The sequence below is a fragment of the Diabrotica undecimpunctata genome, chromosome 3 (assembly GCF_040954645.1).
Source record: "Diabrotica undecimpunctata isolate CICGRU chromosome 3, icDiaUnde3, whole genome shotgun sequence".
In the NCBI taxonomy this organism is placed as follows: domain Eukaryota; kingdom Metazoa; phylum Arthropoda; class Insecta; order Coleoptera; family Chrysomelidae; genus Diabrotica; species Diabrotica undecimpunctata.
In genome coordinates this window covers 133,646-147,897 of record NC_092805.1, presented here as the reverse complement: position 1 = coordinate 147,897, position 14,252 = coordinate 133,646, and the positions used below count along the sequence as shown (strand labels likewise).

General features: G+C 30.6%; 1 protein-coding gene and 1 long non-coding RNA gene across 2 annotated transcripts in view; one reads left to right on the top strand and one right to left on the bottom strand.

Annotated features, from left to right (window-relative positions):
- LOC140436325 (uncharacterized) overlaps positions 1–14,252 on the top strand; it is a 95,094-nt gene that overhangs the window by 8,773 nt on the left and 72,069 nt on the right. The gene's annotated exons all lie outside the window — the stretch shown is intronic.
- LOC140436329 (uncharacterized) lies at positions 7,273–12,528 on the bottom strand. Its single transcript, XR_011950276.1, has 3 exons — positions 12,464–12,528; positions 8,265–9,561; positions 7,273–8,201 (listed from the first exon to the last, which is right to left on the bottom strand). It is a non-coding gene; the product is annotated as an uncharacterized lncRNA (long non-coding RNA).

Below are 14,252 nucleotides of genomic sequence, written 5' to 3'. Positions count from 1 at the left end.
AGATGTGGCTTTTTAACCGAATTTGGAAAATACCCTGGACCGTGTTGCATAGAATGAGAAAAGACAGAGAAATTTTGACACCATTAAAAGGAGAAATACAGCATATTTGGGGCACATACCTACTTAAAAATCAGAAGTACGAGCTGTTGCAGCTGATTAGGAAGGATAAAATCAAAGGAAAAAGGGTCCCAGTAGACGACAAATATCCTGGCTGAAAAACATTCGCGACTGGACCGGGATAAACACAGAGACGTTTTTAAGAATAGCAGAAGATAAAGACAAATTTACAATAGTTATAGCAAACCTTCATTAGTGGAGTCGGTACTACAAGAAGAAGAAGAGGAAGCTGAATAGTAACAAAGAATCGAGTAAGGAAATTCTTTTCAGAATTAAGATATATCGATACTAAGCAACATAAATATCTTGGTGTACCTTGGTATACACATTTACTATCATCTGAATTCTGAAGAGATCGTGCTCAATCCACACACCACCAAGGAAGAGGAGCTTATAATAATGAATTAAAAATATTTATAATTTTTTAATTTATTAAAATCCTTTGTAAAAGGTATATATTTAATCTTTTACAAAGGATTTTAATAAATTTTTTAATATATGGTATACAGCCAACTACAGGAACGTAGATTCCTTGTGGAATTAAAAATAGGCATTGGCAAACACCATTAAAACAAATAATTTGGCCATATCGTCCGAAGAGCTAAATATGAACTACTGCGGAAAGTCTCAGGAAAACGATGGATTGTTTGAACCAAAGTTTTTTATGCTAATGAAATAATAAAACTGAACTCAACAGATCGGTATAAATTTTAATCAGTATTTACGTTCGGTAGAACAATTATTTCTTAAAAATTTCGTTAAGAGTCCTTATTTTTTACGGATGTATATTTTCAATGTCACAAGTTCTACTGTCTACATATATTACACTACAAATGGGCAGCTTATCCGTTTAACAGTCGAAGTAACACTAAATGGAACATTTAAACATTTCAAGTTGTTTAAATTCTTAACTACACACATACAATACTTTTATTTGGTAAAGGAAGTAGGCGTAAAGATGGAAATATAGTCTGGTCGAACTGAATAAAATATTCAAAATATTCAGTCTATAGTATATAGGTGTTTAAATCGTGTTGAGAATTTACAATGTACAGTCAGTATTAATGTATTTACAAGTTTCTTTTGTTTTCGAACAATTTATTTTTAAACAAGTTGAACATCATTTTCAAAACCTAAAAAAGAATTAGCCTCCTTGTTTATACTTAATTTCTGCTTTATTTTAAGAGAAACTCTCTGATGTTTTGGCTTATTTACTATTATTATGTCATTATCAAATCAACACACATATTTTACATCTAATATGGAAAAATCGTCCCCACTGGAACAGCAGATGTTGGCTATGGTATTCAGCTTCATGCGAGTTGCCAGTTATTCAAAATTTTTGTCTTAACTTAAACATTTAGGTAAATACTAAATACTTTTTCATATCTAGATGCCACTAAGGATCCCGATTTGTTTGTAAAGTATATAAACAACAAAAATTTGAATATAATCGGCAATTACAAATTGTCGCAAAAAAGTCAGCTTACTGTAATTTTATTACTAATTCCAATAATATACCTAGATACTGCTGGAAAATAGTAAATTTCGAAAGAAATAACACAAGATCCAGTTCGGTAGAACCTGATCTACTTCCAGACGAAATAAATAAATTTTTTACTACAATTGCAGACAATATAATTACATCTCTTTCCACCACTAATGTCGATGTCCTCTTTAATTATAGACATTTTTCTTTTCCGAGCAGGTCCGTTTTTTTTCGTCCGGTTGTGGAAGAAGAGGTCTTTCAAATAATAAAGTCCCTTAGTAATTCTAATCGTAGGAACGTTCACGGAATTAATAGCAACATTTTAAAAGAAACTTACCAAATAGTTTTAACACCTTTCACTCAACTTATTAATTTAATTATATCAACTGCAGTATTTTCAGAAGTACTAAAATACTCAAAAGTACAACCGATCTACAAAGAAGGTGATTCCTCAAAAACTGACAATTACAGACCCATAAGCATTGTTTCTACTTTTGGAAAAGTGATTGAAAAGGTTATCAAACAACAATTTTTTCAACAATTTCTCTTTGCGACTTGTCGAAGGCTTTTGATTGCGTTTCTTTATCAAATTCAAAATTATGCCGCTACCTACTCTGTTAATATTTCAAGTTCTAACTGAAATTCACAGAAAACGTGTTCATTTAATAAAGCAGTCTAATGTCCACGTTCACAATACGCGAAATTGTCACTACCTACGAACAAATCACTGTAGATTAAGTATTTCAGAAAAAATTGTCTTAATTATAACTATTACAATATTTTACCAAAAAGTATTAAATAGCTAAGCTGTAATAGTTTCGATAAAGCTATAAAAAAATCTTCTAAAACATTGTGTTTACTGCTCAGAAGAATATATAACTCATTGCAGAACATCCACTGAACTACTTACCGTAACTTTGCCCTAAATATTTTTCTGTTTAATATGTGTTCTTGTTTGTGATATATTTAAGTTACGTTTTATATTCCTTTTTTATATACTTATTAAGTATTTTTTTTTTGATTTGCTACAAACAATATTTGTATCTGTTATGTAGTTAAACAAATACTCTACTCATCCACCAGGAAAAACATATTATGTTATATATCTCAGGTTTTTAACCATGATGCTCTATAATCTTTTTACTAAATTAACATTTATAACGTTCTAAACTTTTTTCTCTTTGACTGTACTATAGACAATAACGCCGCTTAGTCTGTAAAGAGTTAAAGCTGTATCTGTGTTATTTTAAAATTGTTATCAGCTATTATAAACGGTTCCTTCTTTTATGGCATACATTCGTCACCTATAACGAAATCGAAACCGGCGATAAATATAAAAAGCCGTTAATTATCTAATTAGGTGAAGTAATTTATATAAATTCATTATATACAGAATGTCTTATATAATCTTAAATATTTTAGGTACAACTTTTAAAAGTCATGCTCTAAACATAAATTCCAGTTCCAGTGCACTGAATCTTGTACAGTATTGTACAAGATTCAGTGCATCTTTTGTTATAAACTGCTCGTCAAAAGTTGTACAGATCTTTACTTTTGACAGATTTCGCAGCTTTTTATGAAATTTTCTACATTCTTTGTGATGCCTTGCCAATTATACTTTTCTTTTATTCTTCGTCTAGCCTCATTTAAATCCAAAGAAGATTGCTTTTACCATGGTGATAATGATCTAGTATTTGGGGTATTTCATCGAAAGATAAACGAGAATATTTCTCGAATTGGTAATTCGAGTTGGTTTTCGACGTAGCAGATTTGCAATAGGTCAAATTCATTTGGAGCGACATAGACGATATAGAATAGTTGTAGAATGTACTATAGAATAATAGAATGTTGTACTACCGTTTCAGGATCAAAAGGAAGGGGAATGATGAAATGTTTCGGATTTTTGACAGTTTCACTAACAAATATGTTAATCTTTGACTAGTTAAAATCTATATTGTTTTCGTCGAAGACGACGTCCAATATTTTGTGATGTATCTTGTGATATTCCATTTTACTTTGCCTAAGGTTTTTGGATTTTGGAGGATCGGGGCGATTGATTTTCTGTATTTCAAAGTGGGATAATTGTAACTCTCGCCTGATGCGGACCTGAGCATCAATAAGGTCTTTTGGATTACTAGCACGAATGATATGAGCTATTCTTGAATCTGTCAATAAGGTATTGAGCGACATTGATTCGGGCAGGTTTCTCTAAAGCAGAGTAGGCTAGATTTCTGTATTTAAGCTTGCATTTTTGCATTAAGAACTGGACAGGTTTGAGAAATATAAGAGCCGATTCATGCGGAAGCTGTTTGACTCTCTGTGAATCATGTATCAAAGAAGATAGGTCTCTAGTGTCCCCAAAATGAGAATTAAGAAGCTGCTGGATTTCTAGATATGATAATGAATTTGAACTTCTCCTGTTCTACGCGGAACAACAGTTCCGCGTAGTTTATTTTTGGTGTGAATTACTAATAGTTGTTTTTGATTTTTTTTCTATCTCTGTCCTTAAGTACATCGGTTTGGATTCTTTTGGATACTTGTTACCTCCCATTCTTTTTTATACATAGTGGGGCTGTCACATTATCTGTAAGAATTTTTCATATTTTCACATTGTTACATACAGCTTGTCATACAGCTTACAGCTGTACGTTACTGAGATTTTGTTCATTTCTTTCTCTATAACGTATCCGTTGTTCTCATTTTTTTAATTTTCTAGTCTTTTTTAATTTAAACTTTATGACAAAGATGACAGAATTGTACTTGGAACCAACATCAGACCCAGCAGCGTATGTTTTCGTACAGACGATTTCTACACACTTTGTAGCCATCTACATTTTGTTTTTGTCGTTAGTTTTTGTTAGATATTTATTAACCACTGCTCTCTTTGTATTAACACAATTTAACTGTTCATTTATTTCACTCTTACTTTTTCCCAGTAGGTTTTCTGATCGTTTTTAATTTAACCTCCGTACAGAGACTAGAGGATTATGATCGGATCCAACATCACACCCAGCGTATATTTTCAAATATACGATATCTACGGTACGTTGAGTTTATTAGGTATTGCTAATGGTACCAGTTGAATAAATTATTTGAGAAAAACCATAAGTCACAAAAATTAAACTTTCGGAGAACAAGAAAAAACTGTGTGAGGAAAACCCGAATATTTCTACATGTTAAAAACTGACCTAATTCCCTTTATAATTGTTTCTTGACTTTTAATTCCAATATTTTTTGAAAAAAGATTGAGAATAAGCTCTATATAAGCTCAAACTTGATTGACTTATGGGGTTTCTTAAATAAATTGTTCAGGGTCACCTGAAACTAAACTTTATAAGGAATTAAAATGAAACAAAATACACATAGTACTGTAATCTATATTAAAAAGTACAAAATATATTAACTCGAAAAAAAAAAACGAAAAGTATGATCATTCATCTTCTTCAGGTATATAATTGGTTGTTGTGGGCCACTTGAACAATTCATTATAATAATCCTAGTAATTCTTCTCATTTAAATAATACTTTTCCTTGCTAGTATAGTGAGATAACTTTGTGGGATATGATTTAATATGTTCACGAATAGCAACTGTAATAATACCAGAAATTGCATTGCCTGGTGTACTTTTTCCCCGTTTATCGAATGGTGAATTACTATTTAAATGGGAATAAGCCACAATTAAAGGTTAAAATACGTTTATTGACGTTTCAATTTCCACTTCGGAAATCGTTCTCAAAATACAAACATTAGTAAATTGATTTTCTGTGATTTTCCTGCACTAAGAAGAAGTACAAGCTACCTCACTCGGTCAATTGTTACTCCGTGAAGAAAACAGAAGGCTAATTTACGAACGGTAATTTTTCTATTAGGGATTGATATGGAGTAATGGATTATACATAGCTACTACTTTTATTAGATTTTGAAGGTTCACCAAGTTCTTTTTTTATACATCGTTGCTTAACTTCAGTAGTGGAAATTAGGGTTAACAAGTAACAATCTTGCTCATTTGTTGTAGTCAGGTGCAAAAATCGTTAGAAAATCTGAATTTTTTCGTCGCTACTCATCAATGAAAAGCACTTTTTCCTGTACCTAAAAATTAAGTACATCTTAACAAATTTAGATTGATCAGTCAACAAAATATTGTTTTCAATGAAACCTTTTCATTAGAAAAGAACAAATTATCAATTTACTTGTAGTCTTTGGAGGATGAAGAAGGAACTACACGAACATTCTTCCCCTTCCAATTGATGTATTCGTTTCCTTTGACTCTAGCTCGTTTTACAATTTCATTTCTATATTCGTAGGATTTTTTTATTCTTTTCTTTTTCTGGTTAGGTAAATCAATATCGGTATGATTACTGTCGATTTCACTCATTTTAAAATATTTTTGTCAAGATATAATAAAATTAAGTAATCCACAATATTATTACTAGTATACTAGTGTATTCGTATTCACTTCAAATTTACTTATCTACGTGCATTCTCAACACAAGATTTAACTTGACTGAAAATGAAACTGAAACGCCTTTAGTCGTGGACTTATAGTGTTTCTCTAATTCTAATACATCGCCAAATCCCCCGCTGTACATAGGTTACGAATGCACTGACTGAAGGCGTTTCTTTACAAAAATGTCTAAAAGTCCATTTTAGTGAAAAAACGATTTTGGTAAAATTATGACTTACTTATAGGGTTTATCAAATAAGTGATTTAATTGCTCTAATGTTGTAAAGTTGTACCTTGCATTAGCATGCAAGCTGTGCTTTCCAAGAGCTCTCTAATTTATTTGAGTGTCTTATTATTCATTAGTAATAATATAATAATGGTTACTAAATGCATACACAGAGTGTGTCGTGTCTATTTACGTATATTTCTCTGTTTTTCCATTAAATTGTAAACAACTTATCAGCACATGCCCGGCCTGGTATTTGTAGATTAAATTATGGGGATTTTACTGTAAAACGTGTACCAATAAATATTTCCTTCGATCCTCTCCTGTTTCCTAATGAAATTGTCGGTCAAAGGTGGATGCAATTAGTTTAATTGCTGTTTCCACAACAGACGCTAAGAATAGAAAACATATTTATTGCATTTTACTTGTAAAGGTTAATTCGAAAGCGAAGTGTCAATTTAGCTACCTTTTAACTTTATTACAATTACTTAACGAAGAATCATACAAACACATCCCATAATTTGGATCGAAAATTGTTTAAAGACAAAGTGGAACTGTAATATTTTATTTATTTATATATTTCATCCATGTTATAGTGCTAAAGCAAGAACAGGTTTATAAACTTAATACATAATAAGTTCCTTGTATAATACACTCGTATTAGACTATTGTAATATTATTTAAAGTAAGATTAATATTTACTTGATTCATTTTTTACCAGTTAAGTTATATAATTCGAAAGTATTATCTGGAAATACTTCTGTTGGACAAAGTTATCTAAATGTAAACTTTTCTAAATTTTTAAATAATATTTTAAACTTAATATTTATAGAAATAAAAAATATTTAACGAAAAGCATATTGAAAAGGGAAAATTCTAACATACAATATTTGTAGAGAATACGTATAAAAGTATCAATGAGATACAAAGATAAATACCAAATGGGAAGAAAAAAGTGGAAAAAGAAGGTAAATATATTTGTTATTTCTTCTGCACTGTGTGATCCTGTGTGTTTTCTGTTCGACACAGAATACTGAAACATATACAAGCCCCTTCCCATGTTAGTTGGTCCAACATTAGATTGATAAGAAAATTAAATTTTAGAGAACAAAAATAAAAGCGCAGCGTAAATTTTATAAGTTTTAATGCATCGAACAACATTTTTGAATTTCCTTAATACAGAAAATATTTTATAACGCAATGAAAACTATTGATTAAACAGAATAATAATAAATTTAAAAAAGACACATAGTAATTTAAAAACGCATGTAATATTAACAAAAAAAATGTGAAAGTTTACCACTGAATTACATCCCCTTTATTTTTAATGACATCCACTTCGAGGCATAGTTTTTACCAAGTTCTGACAAAATTCTAATGTAAACGAATCCCATATTTTATCCTTGATGTTTTCTTAAAGCTTTTTCATTTTGCGCCACAAAGTCTCTATCGGGGACAAGTCGGGACTGTTAGAAACCCATTCCAGAAGTTGTATGCCATGGTCTTCGATCCATTTTAAACTCTTTTTTGAAGTACGACAACCTGCGCCGTCCTGTTGGAAGAGAAAATCTTCCGCTGATGTTAAATGGTGTTCCATAATCGTTAAAAGAGATTCTTCTAAAATATTTAAATATTTGTCCGTGTTTACAATCCCATCGATAAAATGTAACTTTCTCACACCTTTAGACGACATGCTGCTCAGATCATAAGAAATGCAGGCAATTTGACTTTTCTTTTCAGACAGTCGGGATGGAAAGCTTCATTTTTCCTGCGAATGACGCGACTACCACCGTCTCCAATACATACTTTATATCTGGACCCATCACTCCATTGTAATGAATCCCATTGCGACATTCTTCATGCTCTTTTGACCTTCTTAGTCTATTTTGCTTTTGTTGTAATGTTTAAAGTGGCTTTTACTTAGCCTAAAATAGAATGAAATTTATTAAAAACAATTCGTGCTAATTTTTTTTAACTATAAAACTTACTTTGTAAGTACCAAATCCTAATTTGTGGGCCTCTCGCTGACATGTTGATCTAGAAACGTGTCTTTCAGTAACGTCACTCCATAAAACTCCATATAATTTTCTTGTCGATTTTTCTCTATAATGTGTCTTAATGTGCCTCGGTTATTTAACTTTTTCTAGGTATTTCTAGGTTTTGTGACCACCGAACCTGTAGTTTTGTATGTTCTGACTAGATTTCTTAGACTATAGCGTGACAATTGCAACATATTCGCGATTTCTTAATTGGATTTTCCAGAATTAAGAAATCTAATGATGATTGAACAAATTTTCTCATTGATAACTTTACCTGGATCCATAGTACAATCTACAAACGGTAAAAAGCTTTTCAATACTACAAAATACATTTGACATTAACTGACAATATTATTGTTTTGATGTCATTTTTCCATAGCTACCTTTGTATTTAACGTAATTATGAAAAAATCAACGTATGTTGACATAAGTGAATGCATAGCCAGGGTTTAGTTTAATTTTTTTTATTGTTGAAAATAAATAAAAACCGTAAGCGTAATGCTTTTAATAAATATTAATAAAAATGGTCTCGTACTGTAGTACAACCATCGAGCAAAAAGACAAAAGAGGGAATGTAATCCTTATGAAAAGGAGACCAAAAAAGTGGCCTCTGATGGCGGACATATCCGGAAATGCGAATGCGCCAAATTTAAATTTTCCGACACTTATTAACAGTAGCTATAAAATATTTTTCGAATGTGTCTTAGACGAGAAAGATTTAATTAAATATTAACGATAATAGTCTAAAATGCGACACAATTGTTAAAAAACTTCAATATAAATAAGATTTCATGTGACAGTTGGGACAAACAATAACATAACCCAACTAAATTTGATGTCTTAAACAAGGAAAGAGACTCTCTTTCCTTGTTTAATGTGGCCTCTCAAGATGGCACTTCCCGTCTAACAATATTTTTGCCCCCACTACCTTTACATTCCCTCTTTTGTCTTTTTGCTCGATGAGTACAACATACTATACATTTTTGAGACACCCGTCTCTTCTTGTCGGTCCTGGTCTTTTTCCAGCGCTGCTGTTGTCCATATTGTACTAGAATGTTTTTTCATCGGTTCCATAAAAACCTGATATGAATTTTTTGATGCCAATCAAGGTCATTTATTTTCTTCTTTTGGAGCCATATGCTATGCAGCTCGTAGACGTTTATGCTTTTTTATGGAAGTAGGTTGTAAATCTTCTAAAACCGTACTAGTTCCCTCAGAGGAGTCGTGTTCACAGACACAAGTATATCTGAAAAAGAAAACATCATTGATTTTACGTAAAACTCTTATACATATATTTGAAAGTTCTTAAAGGCAAATGAGAGGAAGCTGTAAGATAGTTGTAAAAAACTCTTAATTTTGCAGTAATTTATAAATATTAATAACTTTATTTTTTGCATAATGACATATTTGCCCAGACCGTCACTCTAAAGGTATTCTGTAAATCGAAATCAATTCTATAAGGGTTCATTTTTAAGGCATATTAAACAAACAACAACATTTTATTAAGTATGTTTAATTAATTTTGTTTGCTTTTCCAAAAAAGACAGAATGTATGGTTACAACAGCAAATTTACTAAGATTTAAATTTGAGCTGCATGGACAGATAACATAACAAGTGATGGAGTTTAAATATCTAGGAATCGCACTATCTAACTATGGAAAGTTCGTAAGAGAAGTGGAAAATGAAGTGAATAGAGCAAACAGATGCGCAGTTTACCTGAATGAAACAATATGGAGAAATAAAAATGTCGGGAAAGAAATAAAAGTCAGAATTTACAAAACAATCATTAAACCAACAATGAAAAACCCAGCAGAAACACGACCTGGCATTGAGAGGAAAAAAATATTGTTAAAAACGGCAGATATGAAATCACCAGGACTCGATAAAAAATAGAAGAGTAGAATAGACCGATCATATAAGCTGAATAACAACAAATAGAGTAGTAAAGACCGCTTGAGATGGTTCCCCAAAAGGAAGACGATGAGTAATTTACTTAAGGCACATTGAAAAACAGACAAAGTCATGTCTACATAAAAAGAAGAAGACTCCCCTTTTTGTCTTTTGCCCTTTATTTACTCCTAGGCAGTAATGAACATATTCTACTAGTATTTTGATTTCTTGACCTTTTTTCTTTATTTCAGTAAGTACCACTATTCCCATTTTCCATTGTTGTAGTTCCGTAAAAGTTTCTTGGTTATATTATGTTACAATATTTAAATTAGTTTAAAAATATCACAGAAGTATTTCGAGCAATACAAATGTATGTATGTATGTAATCACAAGCTATATCTTCTTTATTTGTGCAAGTGCTACACAATAACATTTTCTAGATAATCCTCCCACGTTCTTTGTCGAAAAAACATTGACAATATATATAAATACTTTGGGATCTAACTGACCTTGCCTTACGTATACTTTTAGCATTGGCTTTAATCTTATCTTTAAAAATGAGATAATTATATAATTTTAAGAAATAGACAATGATATTTGTTTGGATATTTCTGCCCAGTCACGTCGTAGTTTACGAAATAAAGCTGCTAATAAACACCATACACATATTTCCAAACTGTTCCAAATTTTAAAATATCTCTTTGTAAATAAATAAATTATGGATAATTTAAATTAATTATTAGAACTGGTAAAATATAATTTTGTAATATCCACTTTGCTGTATTGCAGGGAATTCTGTCTAAGAAATTGTTCAAAAAATATTTTCCCGCAAATTTTCCATATTATTTTCCACGATACATACCACCACCCTACTAATATACTACTGTATTTTTAGTCTATAGTTTCTTATACAACATTACGAATATTCTATTATATGTTATTGTTTTTAAGATTAAATTTAAGTTTTTAAGAATTAATAATGATTTATCATTTATTCTCTTCCAAAGTGTAAAAGTTAATTTTCTAGCTTTATGTTTAAAGTAGTCTTTGATTGACTCTTAAAACTGCCATGATGTTAATTATTCCCCTAATTTGACACTAGGACGTAATAACAACACTATGTCATCGGAAAGAAACTGATGAAGTAAGTAAAAAAGGCGAAGGGCTAGTAACATTCAAAGCAAGACATTTCTTTATTATGTAAAAGCTGAAGATAATACAGTAGGTGGAGCTTATTATCATCTACAAAAAAAAAAACATACTAGAAGCATTGTTGGGATAAAAACAAAAACAACCTCAGTAGATAGTATCATTATAAAACTGAACAAGAAATATAACCCTCAAATAATTCACGCGTTAACTATAATGTGTTAGCATGGTGATGAAGAAGTGGACATATTCTACAAATATATTGCAACTAATTCAAAAGCTTAGTACGCATAATATGATACATGAATGTAAACAATTTACTGCTTTACAGCTTTATTTTACACCATGAAATCGTCATTGCTCTTAAATTACTAGTTATCTATGTCGCCCAACTACCAAATTTGACATGCGCCAATCCAAGCTAATGATGCTAACACACGGGCTGGCGTTAAAGAACGCTGAATGCTACAGTTATACAGTTCTGGAGATCTGTTGAATACAGAGGTAAATACAACAAAATAATGCAATATAACCAGGCTGTTTGATCACTTAACTTTTATATATTTTTCTACAAAAGAATGAAAAAAAAACATAAAAATAATCTACGACAATTTTCTAGACATGCGGAAAAAAATTAAGCGAAGAATATGGATTTATATAAAGAAAATACAATTTTGTGGTTTAAACACAACATAATAAAAATAATATCGTTAATTTGGCATGAAAGTCCAGTGTCAACAAGAATACCAAACATGCAACCAAATATAAATATGGATCGGTATTTATTAGAATGTTGAATTCAGAGAAAGAATGCTATAAATCTATGAACACTATAGACAAATAAAGAAAATGGTAAGAAAACGGTAAGTGCTATTAACGATAAAAAGAAAAAAACAACCTCTCGTAGAACATGTATATTGCAACCATAAGTTTGAAGATAAATTGGATCGATATGAGTATAGTAAACAGCATTTTTGAGAGCTACCCAAAATCGACTGATGTAAACCATACTGGTACAGTTACCAACCTACATTAAATGGACATATTACTCAAATAAAGTACCACAGAACGAGAATATTTAGAATAATGAACATTCCAAAATCCTTACCTAGTTTTTTTGTACCTTTTATCTAGGGTAAATATATTTCTACTAAATCTCTTGTTGACATTTTCTAACTTAAAAATGATTTATGAATAACTTGAAAATGTTAATTTCTATAAACAATTCTAATCTATTCTACAAACGCATTTATTGTAATTGCTATTTAATCTGTTTTATACAATATAATTAAAAATAAGTTAAAATAATATTAGACTATATTGTGTAGTGAGGATTTCTATTGTCAATTTCATTGTTTACAGCTGGTGTAACTGGAAAACTATTACATCAGCAGTAAACATCAGTGTCTGATAAATAATTTTATATTTCTCAGCACACCTCCATGTTGAATTATCGAATTCAGTGTTTTGATTTGGTTTATTTAAAGGCCGGTTTTCACGCTACGTTTTATTGTACGTTTTGTCCGGCAAACAAAACGTACGACAAAATATACTTTGTTTTTTTTTATTTAGCTTTACGTGTCTCGACAGCGTAGGTCACTGACACAGGTACAATTTTATTACATTACATTACAAGAATATACAGTAACATTACAATTAATAAAGAAATACATTAAATATTGGTACAATTATTAATTATCAAATTCTAAACTACGTTTCTTGTTCTAAATATCCTGCTAAAGCTTGGTTTCATAGAGGAAATTAGTAAGGTTTTGGAATTGATCTGGCGAACTGAGAATATTTTGTAGGTTTTGACTCAAAAGATTATTTTTTCTTTCGTTGTTAAAGTGGGGACAGTCTACGAGAATATGTTTAACAGATAGAATATTACCACAGTGTGTGCATGTAGGTGGATCTTGGGAAGTCATTAAATGTTTATGAGTTAGTCTTGTATGGCCGATTCTAAGTCGGCGAATTAAGATTTTGTTTTTTCGTGTCATGGAAGGAAACTCAAGCTTTTTAACGCTGGGATGGATAAAATATACTTTTTGTTCATTGTATAACTACGTGTTTTCTTTTTCAGTAAATTCAATTTAAGTTCCAATAGAGAGTCTTTTGATAGAAAGAGAGACTTTTTTTATTACGGCCGAAAAATTGCTGCTTTCTGTTAGTTTTTCAACTATAAAGATAAAACGACCAAGGAGTAAACGGTTGAAGATGAAAAGGACAAGATGGTCAAGGGAGTTGCTTGTGAAAAGAAGCCAGTATTCCCATTTCTCGTTTCTAAAAAAAACTGACAACAGCAACTGTTTACAAATTTGACACCTCAGCCTATTGTTAATCTTTCAGTAGACACAGTTTAATTTTGTGTATCAGTAGTCGCACACGGTCTACTAGACCGGTCATAAAAATTGTTATCTGGATGCATTTTGTTTAAATTTCAATAAAATATTTGTTGTTTGTAGTTTTTTAATATTATTTATTATTATTGACATATTTTGTTTATTTAAAATGTTTATTTACGTAGCACAAAAAATAGTCCACAATTTTTGTAATAGTTTGATTTATTCTCTTTTTACTAAACAAATCACAATTAATTTAAAATTAGAACATAACATATCAGTCTTCAAGAACTATCTTAAACAAAAATAAAACATTATTTCACTAAGACTTATCTTAAAAATATATAGGAGATGAAAAACCCCATAAAAGATTCGCAGCAACTCTCAGATATATTCTGAGACTCCTCGTCATCGTTTATAGTTTCTCGTGGCATCCTTAGTAAAAGGATCCTTCTACATCTTGATCATTTAAAAATTCCAATAGGTCGAACTATCACAAAAATTATTTGTATAAGTTCCTCATACTTTTTATTACGGTTACTATTATAGTCTTAT